At 43.1% G+C, this 11,206-nt stretch overlaps 1 protein-coding gene across 3 annotated transcripts in view; it reads right to left on the reverse strand.

The window, feature by feature from the left end:
• The window catches only part of SCML2 (Scm polycomb group protein like 2), a 112,319-nt gene extending 104,851 nt beyond the window's left edge, over window positions 1–7,468 (reverse strand). For 2 of the 3 annotated variants that reach the window (XM_074392317.1, XM_074392318.1), the window contains exon 1: window positions 7,389–7,468. The gene's annotated coding sequence lies outside the window, so the exon portion shown is untranslated. Of the gene's footprint in view, window positions 1–7,384 lie in introns of all 3 variants that reach the window. The other variant, XM_003924132.4, reaches the window with a different exon arrangement.
• Window positions 7,469–11,206: the final 3,738 nt, after the last annotated feature.

Genomic DNA, 11,206 nt, shown 5'->3' on the forward strand with positions numbered 1-11,206 from the left:
TTGCTGTATCAAAACAAACCTAAGACTTAACTATTTTCAAAAAATTCTAACTGTTATCCAAAAAAAAAAAATCGTAACCTGTAAGTTAATCACTTGCAATTTTTAAATGATTTATGTGAAAGTTATCTATTCAGTAAAGAAGTATGTTATGTCAGAAAACAGATAAATGAAAAGACAAGTCAAGGGTTGCCAAAATCCCAGTTTATAGCTGTAAATTCCTAAGGTTTTAAAGCACAGCCACAGGCTAACTGCCCAAAGACCTGCTATCCACTGACATCTGTGGAGGACTTGAGTTAATGGCAGGGCATGCCAATTTACTACAGGCAGCTCATGGTGTGACATTTTGACAAAAGAACTGGATCTGGTTACAGACTGTTCCTATTATCACTGCAGTCTGGATTTATGGTTTCTAACACTGGCCCTACAAGAAATAATGGAAATGATGACAACAACAATCCTCACTAGACAACAGACTGCAGAAAAGCATGCAATAAACCACAATCTGAAGTGACCAGAAAACTAAACATCCTTGACAATACCTCAAACATAAGGCAGGTGTCAGCAAATTACCCATTTATATATTTCTACAACTTCTCAAATTTCAACACAAAAAAAATCTCAAATCAGAGTCTCTAAAGCAATCTGAAATCAAACAATATCTAAATGTACTTACTATTGCATACTATATCTTCATTCTTTTAATAACCAAAGATGCTGTGTTTCATTTGAACAGATTTATGAAACTCTATCGTTAGTTAAAAATTAATACTGACTCTACTACTTTTCAAATAACATTAAAGTATATAGAAAAATACTCCAAATAACATTTTTTTAAATCTTTCAAAAGAAAAAAAAAAGCAACAGTTAATAGCAAAGGGCACATGTTTCTGACTATATTCAAAGAGGAAGATAATAAAAAGAAGAAACACATTTGATTAAGTATTTAAAAACACATATATAATCAAATCTTAAACCAGCTAAAATTGATGAAAGGTAGGAAAAGTGGCCAAATGTTAACCAAGAAAAGCACTTTATCAATACACTTTAAAAACTATGCCAACGCTATAAGGTACATAACAAACGAATGGAGCTGTTTGTCTATGATTCACCACCAGTTTATTTTTATGAGAAACAGAGGTTGAGAAAAATCAAATGTGTATTCTAAAGACAACCAAAGAGAGCCCCACAAACTTCTCTGAGAAATGAAAGCATCTTCAAGGTATGCCCTAGAATTGTAATATATCTGTCCCTTCTGAAGTTTACAATGGTATGTTACCACAAAAAGTGGGCACTTTCTTTCTGCTCTTACAACAATTTGCTCCTATAAACTTAGGAAGGGACAGACCCATAGCCATAAAAACAGGTCACAAGTAGTAGCTAATCAAATGCTATCTTCAAATGTTTACCAGGTCTTTACTCAAACAGAGTCAAGCTTATTCTATAGGTTTTAACTTGTCAAATAAGGAATTTATGTAGTCTAGGTCAAATGATCATGATTAACATGAACAGCACCATCATATACACTGTTAGAGGATCGTCAACTATTTCACTTTTCACACAGTAAGATATCTCCAGTGTTCATGTTAAAACCTTACCAGGACAGGCACGGTGGCTCACACCTGTAATCCTAACACTTTGGAAGGCCGAGGTGGGCATATCACCTGAGGTTGGGAGTTCAAGACCAGCCTGATCAACATGGAGAAACTCCATTTCTACTAGAAAAATACAAAATTACCCATGCATGGTGGTGCATGCGTGTAATCCCAGCTACCAAGGAGGCTGAGGCAGGAGAATCACTTGAACCTGGGAGGCAGAGGTTGCGGTGAGCCAAGATCGCGCCATTGCACTACAGCCTGGGCAACAAGAGCAAAATTCTGTCTTAAAAAAAAAAAAAAAAACACCTTTCCGTCACATGCCCAAAAAAATGAATGTAAGAGAAAGGTTTAAGGACATATGTTTATGCAAAATCACTTAGCATAAAAATCACCAGCATAGGCCAGTCATGGTGGCTCACACCTGTAACCCCAGTACTTTGGGAGGCTGAGGTGAGTGGATGACCTGAGGTCAGGAATTTGAGACCAGACTGACCAACATGGTGAAACCCTGTCTCTACTAAAAATACAAAAAATTAGCTGGGCGTGGGTGCACACGCCTGTAATCCCAGCTACTCAGGAGGCTGAGGCAAGAGAATCACTCAAACCCAGGAGGCAGAGGTTGCAGTAAGCCGAGATCGAGGACTCCAGCCTGGACAAGAGTGAAACTCTGTCTCAAAAAAAAAAAAAAAAAAAAAAAAAAACACCAGTATAGGCCAGACATGGTGGCTCATGCATGTAATCCCAGCACTTTGAGAGGCTGAAGTGGGTAGATCACGAGGTCAGGAGTTCGAGACCAGCCTGGACAACGTGGTGAAACCCCGTCCCTACTAAAGTATTTTTTTTTTAATTAGCTGGGCATGGTTGCACACGCCTGTAATCCCAGCTACTCAGGAGGCTGAGGCAGGAGAATCACTTGAACCTGGGAGGTGGAGGTTGCAGTGAGCCAGGATTGTCACTGCACCCCAGCTTGGACAACAGAGTGAGACTCCATCTCAAAAAAAAAAAAAAAACCCACCAGTATTATTTCTAAGGTTGCCATGGTAACCTTAGAAATAGACAACATAAAGACAAAATAAACAAAATTGCCTTTCTCATGAAAACCAAAGAACACATACACATTTCAAATCTTGACAGTTTCTAAAATTTTTTCAAGTTATCCTGCTTTAAGAACCACCACTGGTAGGGCAAGGTGGCTCACGCCTGTAATCCCAGAACTTTAGGAGGCCAAGGCAGGAGGCCAGGAATTCGAGACCAGCCTGGCCAACATGGTAAAACCCCATCTCTACTAAAAACACAAAAATTAGCAGGCATGGTGATGTAGGCCTGTAATCCCAGTTCCTCAGGAGGCTAAGGCACGAGAATCACTTGAACCCAGGAGGCAGAGGTTGCAGTGAGCTGAGATCACACCACCACACTCCAGCCTGGGCAACAGGGCAAGACTCCTAAAAAAAAAAAAAAAAAAAAGCCAGATTCGGTGACTCATGACTATAATCCCAGCACTTTGGGAGGTGGCAGAAGAGGGCAGATCACCTGAGGTCAGGAGTTCAAGATCAGCCTGGCCAACGTGGCAAAACCCCATCTCTACTCACAATACAAAAATTAGCCGGGCTTGGTGGCACACACCTGTAGTCCCAGCTACTTGGGAGGTTGAAGTAGGAGAATCACTTGAACCTGGGAGGCAAAGGTGGCAGTGAGCTGAGATCATGTCACTGCACTCCAGCCTGAGTGACAAAACGAGATTCCATCTCAAAAAAAAAAAAAAAAAAAATTAGACAGGTATGGTGGTGTATGCCTGTAGTCCTAGCAACTCAGGAGGCTGAGGCAGAAGAATCACTTGAAACCAGGAGGCGGCGGTTGCAATAAGCCAAGATTACACCTGCACTCCAGCCTGGGTAACAGAACAAGACCCCATATCAAAAAGAACCACCAACAACTCTGATATCTTTTTATAAATGGTAACCAAAGCCTAAGGTACTCAGAGCCTAAAAAATGTACTTACCACTAAATTATACCAGTATTCATATAATGATATAAATTATGCATTTTAATCTAAGATAAACACCAGTGGTTTCTTTTATCTATTTCCCCAAGACAAAGAGATCATGAATATTAAGCCCCAAAGCCAGAAAAGGGTATAAAGTCTTTCCTTCAAAACCACCAACACAGGTGGGCACTGTGGCTCACACCTGTAATCCCAGCACTTTGGGAGGCTGAGGTAGGAGGATCACCTGAGGTCAGGAGTTTGAGACCAGCCTGGCCAACATGGTGAAACCCGTCTCTATCAAAAATGAAAAAATTAGCTGGGCATGATGGCACACCCCTGTAATCCCAGCTACCGGGAAGCTGAGGTGGGAAAACTGCTGGAACCCAGAAGGCAGAGGTTGCTAGGAGCTGAGATCGTGCCACTGCACTTCAGCCTGGGCAATAGAGCAAGACCCCATCTCAAAAAAAAAAAAAAAAAATCACCAACATTTGCCATTTTCAAAATGTCCAGGTTTTTAGTTCCTGGAATCAACAATCAATTCAAATTCTAAGGAATTATGTGGTAATTCTCAGACATTAATAACGGTTCTAAAATTCTTAGGGATGCTTGATTTGCCCGCTGCAAACTACAAAACACCTTCTGGCAATGCCAGACTAAACTCTGTACCACAGCTCATAGCTCTAAGGTTGATAGCTGGCAAAGCCCACTTTGTTTCTTGTATATCCTAAAAACCAGGAATATGACTATGAGGAGATAATGAGACCTACCCTCCCCACCCCAAGAGGGCAGCTAATAGACACTACATCAGATTTCCAGCCACAAGTGGAATGAGAACAGGGGGGAAAATGGCAGACAGGATAACCAGACCAAAAAAAAAAAAAAAAAAAAAAAAAAAAAGGACTAGAGATGACTAGTAAGGCAAACAGCAGAGGATACTGCTGCATCCACCCGTATTCCAGTTACTAGAGTTACAAAAGTCATTGCTATTAACCTAAAGAGAAAGGCAGTAAAATATTCAAGTGAAACTTTTCTCTCCCACCCCCAAGAGCTCAAACTAAAATTGGGATTTGGCTCTTCCTTAAATGGAACAAGTGGCTACATCACGTTAATTCAAAAGACTTGGTATTTACTCAGCCTTTTCAAGGCACTTTACCATCATTAATTATTTCTCAGTGAAGCAGCAAAGGATTACCCTGGCCATTTCACTGATGCGGAAACAGACACCAACAGCAAAGGGAACAGGGGCAGGAAGAGGAGTGATAGGAAGCATCTGGAAGAACAGGCAGGCAGCTAAAAAGGAACAACCTCAAAAGAAAATGAGAGTCATATCTGCCTTATAGCTGACAATCAAAACCCTTATTTGTTTCTGAGCTCAGAGATTTCTGAAATATTTTGAAAAAACAAAGTGCTTTAAAATACCAGTTAAAACTTAATGACAGCTTAAACTACTTAGTAATAGAAGTGAAGTTGCTTAGTATTAAAAAATACCCAATCTCCAGGGCACATATTGGTTTCTATTTATACCAGCAACTCATTTTTCCCCTCAAGCTTAACCAGTATGTTACCTATTTGAACCAGAAAAAATCTCATGAAAATATATAGCTTTCTATAATCCTAACAAAAAAAATCACAAAGTTAATATCACATAAGTCAGAAATAATTTGCAGTTACACTCAGAATTTTGTTTGGATAATTATGACAAAAATACTGACTTCTCAAGTTCATCCTTTGAATGCAAGGAATACTTGTTCTACATTCATGTTGATTTTTGTAGCTATAACCCCCTGAAATTTTCAGGAATTAAACTATGGGTGGAAAGCCGTAAACACCCAGAAATTAGCACACAGAGTGGGCTCTGAATAAACTGAACGCCATAGTAAAGACTGCACAGGTGCTTAATAAAGACGTGTTGATGGAATCATTAATCAAAAGGACTGACCAACCGCCTCATGAGAAAAACTGATACACTTTTTTCAGACTGACTCCAATGTTTTTTGTACATGTCATGACACTATCAACTTTAGAGCATCAGCACATATAATGCAGTATAGTTACACCAATCTTTTTTTCCAACTACCAATTCCAAAGCAAACCAGGTTCTCTGGGGTAAACAGGTATACATCCTTAAGAAGCACATATGGCTGCATTTTATATATATATATATAATATAAAATTTATTCAAAACTTTCAAAGCCATTTTAAATGGTGTTTTTTCTGTTTTAAAGGTTATAGATAAAGCTATAAACAAGGCATCAGGTGAATACTCATAAACTCTCTTTTCTCAAAATCCCACTGGATTCATTTCCAAAAGCTTATTTTCACATTCCTCCCATTAAATAGAAAAAAAACCCACAAACAGCCTAAAAATACATTCGTCATTGGAAATACTTTAATGAGTAATTAAGAAAAATAAAAGACAAAATCGTCATTACTGAAAAACATTTCCCTGCGCTGCTATTGAAAAGAATTAAATATGCGCCTATGAACCATTGTCATGAAACAATTGTTCATCACAGGCAGTTGCACTCCCTAAATGTTGTATGGTCTTATAACACTTTTCCCTCAAAACATAAATATGAATAGCTCTGGGAGCACTGAAATGTAGCAGCATCGGAAGTTGTTTCAGAAAAAAAAAAAAAAAAACTATCTCCAATAGTTTTGTAAACCATCTGATCGTAAGCAAGTTATTTACTTTCTCTGCCTCAGTTTACCCCCATTAACCAATCTATTAACTTTCTAGAGATGCCCTAAAGTAAGTCATAATCATTAATCTAATTTACAAACCAGCAAATTTCAAATTGCAATCATACTTTGTGACGCTTGACAAATGTTCAACAACTTCCTTCTAAAAAAATCAATAGTATTAAACCGGAGCCTGTAAGTAAATACTTTCGCTGCCCAAACGTTTCGGAGGTGGGGGAGCCGAATTACAGGTCAGCCCAGGAAGCTATCTACGTACAACCTCCAGGCGTAAAATCCAGCAAATTCGCCTAGACCCGTTCTCCCTCCGGCTCTTCACACCTGGATAGGGCACAAGCCCTATCCAGGTGCAAAAAGCGAGAAGGTTAAGAAACCATTTCCGGACTGCTCCTAAGTGAAAGCAACAACTTTTCCTACACTCGGTCAGGCCGCGAGGCACGGCGATCCCGACCGCCTCTCGACCCCTCAGGAGGCTTGGAGCCCCCCTCGCCTCCCCGGCAACCCGAGACCAGCCGCGCCCTCCGGTCCCGCTGCACAACTAGAGTGAGCCACCGTCGCCTCCAGCCCCCGCCAGGAGCCCCGCGGCGCGCACCTGGCACCGGGGTCCGCGCCCGCACGCCGCCACGGGCGCATCCTTCCGGGCCGCTGTTTCCCTCCCAAACTCCAAGAGTTACCCCGGCCCAGACCAGGCAAAGTCAACTACCCTCCTCGGCCCCGCCGCTCACTGTGACGCCCCCCCAGGCCCCAGCCCTGCACTACCCACGGCGGGGAGGATGCGCCGGAGGGCGCTGCCCGCGCTTCAGGCGAGGGGGCTGTTGGAAGCTTTCCGCCGGGCGCCCAAATCCCGCGGCGGGCTAAGGGGCCCCGGGACGGCGTGAGAACAAGCGCGAGAGCGGCTGAGGGGCGTCCGCGGACGGCTCCGGGGGCGGGAGACCGGAGCGCGAGGCCGGGCTTAGGTGGGACACCGGCGAGATCGTTAAGGGGGCGTTCCTCACACGGGACGCGCGCCGATGGCTTCTCCCCGCCCGCCCACGGACAACGGTCAGGGTCCGAGAGACACAGCTCTGCCTCTCCATTCCTTACGGGGCCCGAAATCACCAAGTACCTACAGTCTCGTCGGTGAAAACAACGAAATTATGTCCCACAGATCGCGCGAACCGGCACCGAGCTTCACACCGCCGCCGCCATGTTTGAGAAGCCGCGCGCGGAGCCGCGCATGCCCCGCAACCGCCACCGCCGCCCCGCCCCCCGCGCGGCTGGCCCGCGTGCCCTGCGGTTGCCGCGAGCACGCCCTTTGACCGCCGCCGCGTGCGGGGCCCGATCTGGGGTCAAGCAGAGCGCCACCGCGGGCAGTAGCTGAGCGTGTGCCACTGCGAGCCCGGGAAAGCCCTTGGCACTTTGCCTCCTACCCGCCACGCCTCCGCCAAATAAAAAACCAGTCACAGCCCCTGCACCCGAAGCCGTGCGGAGCCCCTAGATGGGACCCTGGGTTCTGCGTCAAGTTCCATCCCGGGAACTCGCTCCCCTTCGCTGTTGCCTTCGAATCCTGGCCACCACCCACCCTGGCCACGCACCCAAAAAGCAGGCGCTTCCCTCGGAACTCAAGCAAGTTCGAGGAGCAGGGAGAAGCAGCTGGTTACAGAAGCTTGAGCAAAGCCACTCCTTGGCGAGTTGCAGCAAAGTCCTTGAAACAGCTTTTTTTTTTCCATGAGTTTTTGCCACGGATTCCCCTCCCAGCTTCCCTCTCTGGATTTCGTTCTTCCTCTAAACCCAGGGTTGAGCTAACGGGAACTAAATGAACCCGCAGGGGGAAATCACTTGCTCACTGACTCAGGAGCATCCCCAAGAGTGCGTTTTGGGGTCCCTTCTGCCCGCTCCCTTTCCCACCGGGCAGGGCCCATAGCGCAGGTGGAGGTCGCAGCAAGGAGGGGGCGTAAAAATCGCCTTAAAACGACCAGCGAATCTCTCAGCACAATTTGCAGCAAACAGAACGCCGGAGAAAAACATCTGTCCCTCGTTCTGAGGTTAGGTTATAAGCTGATTTCAAATTTTTGTTTGAAAAATAATACTATGTTCTGTGTTAGCCAAGAACAAACCATTGGTAGGGCTTCTCTCTCTAGAACTCTTTCCAAAGCTGGGTGTAGGTTTCGTATCTGTGATCACCTAATTTAGTGCGGACGGGATGATATACTTTTTAAATCGTAATTTGGAAATCAGAGCTTAAAACTCAAAACTCCTGTGGAATATATCCATTGTCTACAACGCAGGATAGAATTTCCAGTTGCAGCTTCTGCAATATTAAGCAAAAATCAAAGTGTTTATTGTATTTAAACATTGGCAAGTGGCACAAAGTCAAATGGCTCTATTATTTAATCTTTTAAAAATGAAAAACTGTTAATGCCAAATTCAAGTAAACTTAAGGCGAAAATAAAAAGACTAGACTGATGATATGCAAATATTAAAGAGAGATTTTGTCCTATCAATTGTATAATATATATCACGTAGGAGAAAATGTTGAAGTGGTCTAAGAGGAAGGTTCAAACATGTTTTTAAAAGCCAGAAAGAGGCCGGGCGTAGTGGTTCACGCCTGTAATCTCAGCACTTTGGGAGATTGAGGTGGGCGGATAACCTGAGGTCAGAAGTTCAAGACCAGCCTGACCAACAAGTAGTAACCCCGTCTCTACTAAAAATACAAAAAATTAGCCGGACATGGTGGCATATGCCTGTAATCCCAGCTGCTCGGGAAACTGAGGCAGCAGAATCGCTTGAACCCGGGCGACGGAGGTTGCGGTGAGCCGAGATCGTGCCATTGCACTCCAGCCTGGGCAGCGAGAGCGAAACTCCAAAAGTTACCTCTCAAAAAAATAAAAATAAAGCCAGAAAGAGATCTTCAACAGAAAGAAATTAAACAGTTTTTATCTAAACAAGCCCTTATTATGGGCACAGCGGTGCTGAGGAGGACTTAAATTCTTAATTAGTGGCTACTGTTCTAATCCCGATACAATGGAAATACTTGAAATTCATCTCTACATTCTATATATGAAAGATTTAATTGACTTATCATTTATACCTCTTTTATTTCTATGGCCCTTTATTAAATTGTAGGAATACTACTATGATTGCTAAATTGCCTGGCTTACTGATGCCTCATCTATTTTCCATATTTCTGTTAATATGAAATTACTGAAGCCCTTACTCTAAAAATGTAATTTGAATTACCTTTTTTTTTTTTTTTTGAGATGGAGTCTTGCTCTGTTGCCCAGGCTGGAGTGCAATGGCGCAATCTCACCTCACTGCAACCTCTACCTCCCAGGTTCAAGCAATTCTCCTGCCTCAGCCTCCGGAGTAGCTGGGGTTCGCACCACCACGCCCGGCATATAATGTGAATTATCTATACTAGAACATCCTCTCAATTACTATGCTCACTAAAGAATTTATAGAAATGTGACTCTTTGTTATATTAAATCTGAGTTATTGATAATAACAATAACTGCCATTTATTGAGCATGTGCTGAGGATGGTACTAATCTCTTTAGAGACAAATTTCCAGTATTTGCAGTGCTCTTTCACAAATTTTCTAAGAGGTACATAGTCTTATTCCCATTTTACAGGTGAGGAAAATAAATTAATACACAGCAAATAAGTGGCAGTTAGCTTCTGAATATATTAATATATTCAAATATGTCCCAATAATTCCTTCCCCCCTTGTCATCAATTATGCTTTTATCATCCACTGTATATATGAACTTTTCAATAATAATTATTTTATTATACCCTGCTTTTCCCCCTTTGCCAACATAAATTTGAGACAGCTTTTTCATAATGTTAACACAGGCTGGAACATTATTGTGTTCAATTAACTGCCTAGAAAGCATGAAAATAAAGAGACTGTGAACTGAAAGAGTAAGAACTAAAGCTGGTGAAACCCAAGTTTTCATGACTTATTTTTCAAGCCTCACATCTGCTCCTGTGAATTTGCTCCTATAGTTCTCCTGATTTGGCCCCAAGCCTGTGACAACCTTCAAAAATACACATCACCCCACCCAGTCCAAGTCCAGGGCAAAATATTCCTGTATTTCAAGCATGTTTTATTATTTCCTTTTGTACCTATTATAGAGTTCAATATTAGTGAGAGTGAAAAGATAATCTTCCCTAAATAAGCAAGTTTAATCTAGATCTTCACAAGTACACATGCTTATATGGAAATAATATCAGCCGGGCACCGTGGCTCACACCTGTAATTCCCCCACTTTGGGAGGCTGAGGCGGGTGGATCACCTAAGGTCAGGAGTTTGAGACTAGCCTGCCCAACCTGGCGAAACCCTGTCTCTACTAAAAATATAAAAATTAGCCAGGTAGGGTGTCGGGTGCCTGTAATCCCAGCTACTTGAGAGGCTGAGGCAGGAGAATTGCTTGAAGCCAGGAGGTGGAGGCTGCAATGAGTTGAGATCTCGCCATTGCATCTCAAAAAAAAAAAAAAAATGGCCAGGTGTGGTGGCTCACGCCTGTAATCCCAACACTTTGGGAGGCTGAGGTGGGCAGATCGCCAGGTCAGGAGTTCAAGACCTTACTGGCTAACAGTGAAACCTCATCTCAACTAAAAATACAAAAGATTAGCCAAGCATGGGAGCATGCACCTGTAGTTCCAGCTACTCAGGAGGCTGAGGCAGGAGAATCGCTTGAACTGGGGAGGTGGAGGTTGCAGTGAGCTGAGATCGCACCACTGCACTCAACCCTGGGCAACACAGTGAGAATCCATCTCAAAAAAAAAAAAAAGGAAGAAAGAAACGATATGATTTGCATGCATAACGTTAGTGTTTTAGGATTAGTGAAGACTCCCTCTAGTTTTCCCACTAAATGGGCGTCTTTCTCCCTAAAACACAGAAGCCTAACTAAGCCTGGCAGAGACTAGAGCTCCAAGTTGTAAC

Source organism: Saimiri boliviensis, chromosome X, assembly GCF_048565385.1.
Source record: "Saimiri boliviensis isolate mSaiBol1 chromosome X, mSaiBol1.pri, whole genome shotgun sequence".
Taxonomy (NCBI): Eukaryota; Metazoa; Chordata; class Mammalia; order Primates; family Cebidae; genus Saimiri; species Saimiri boliviensis.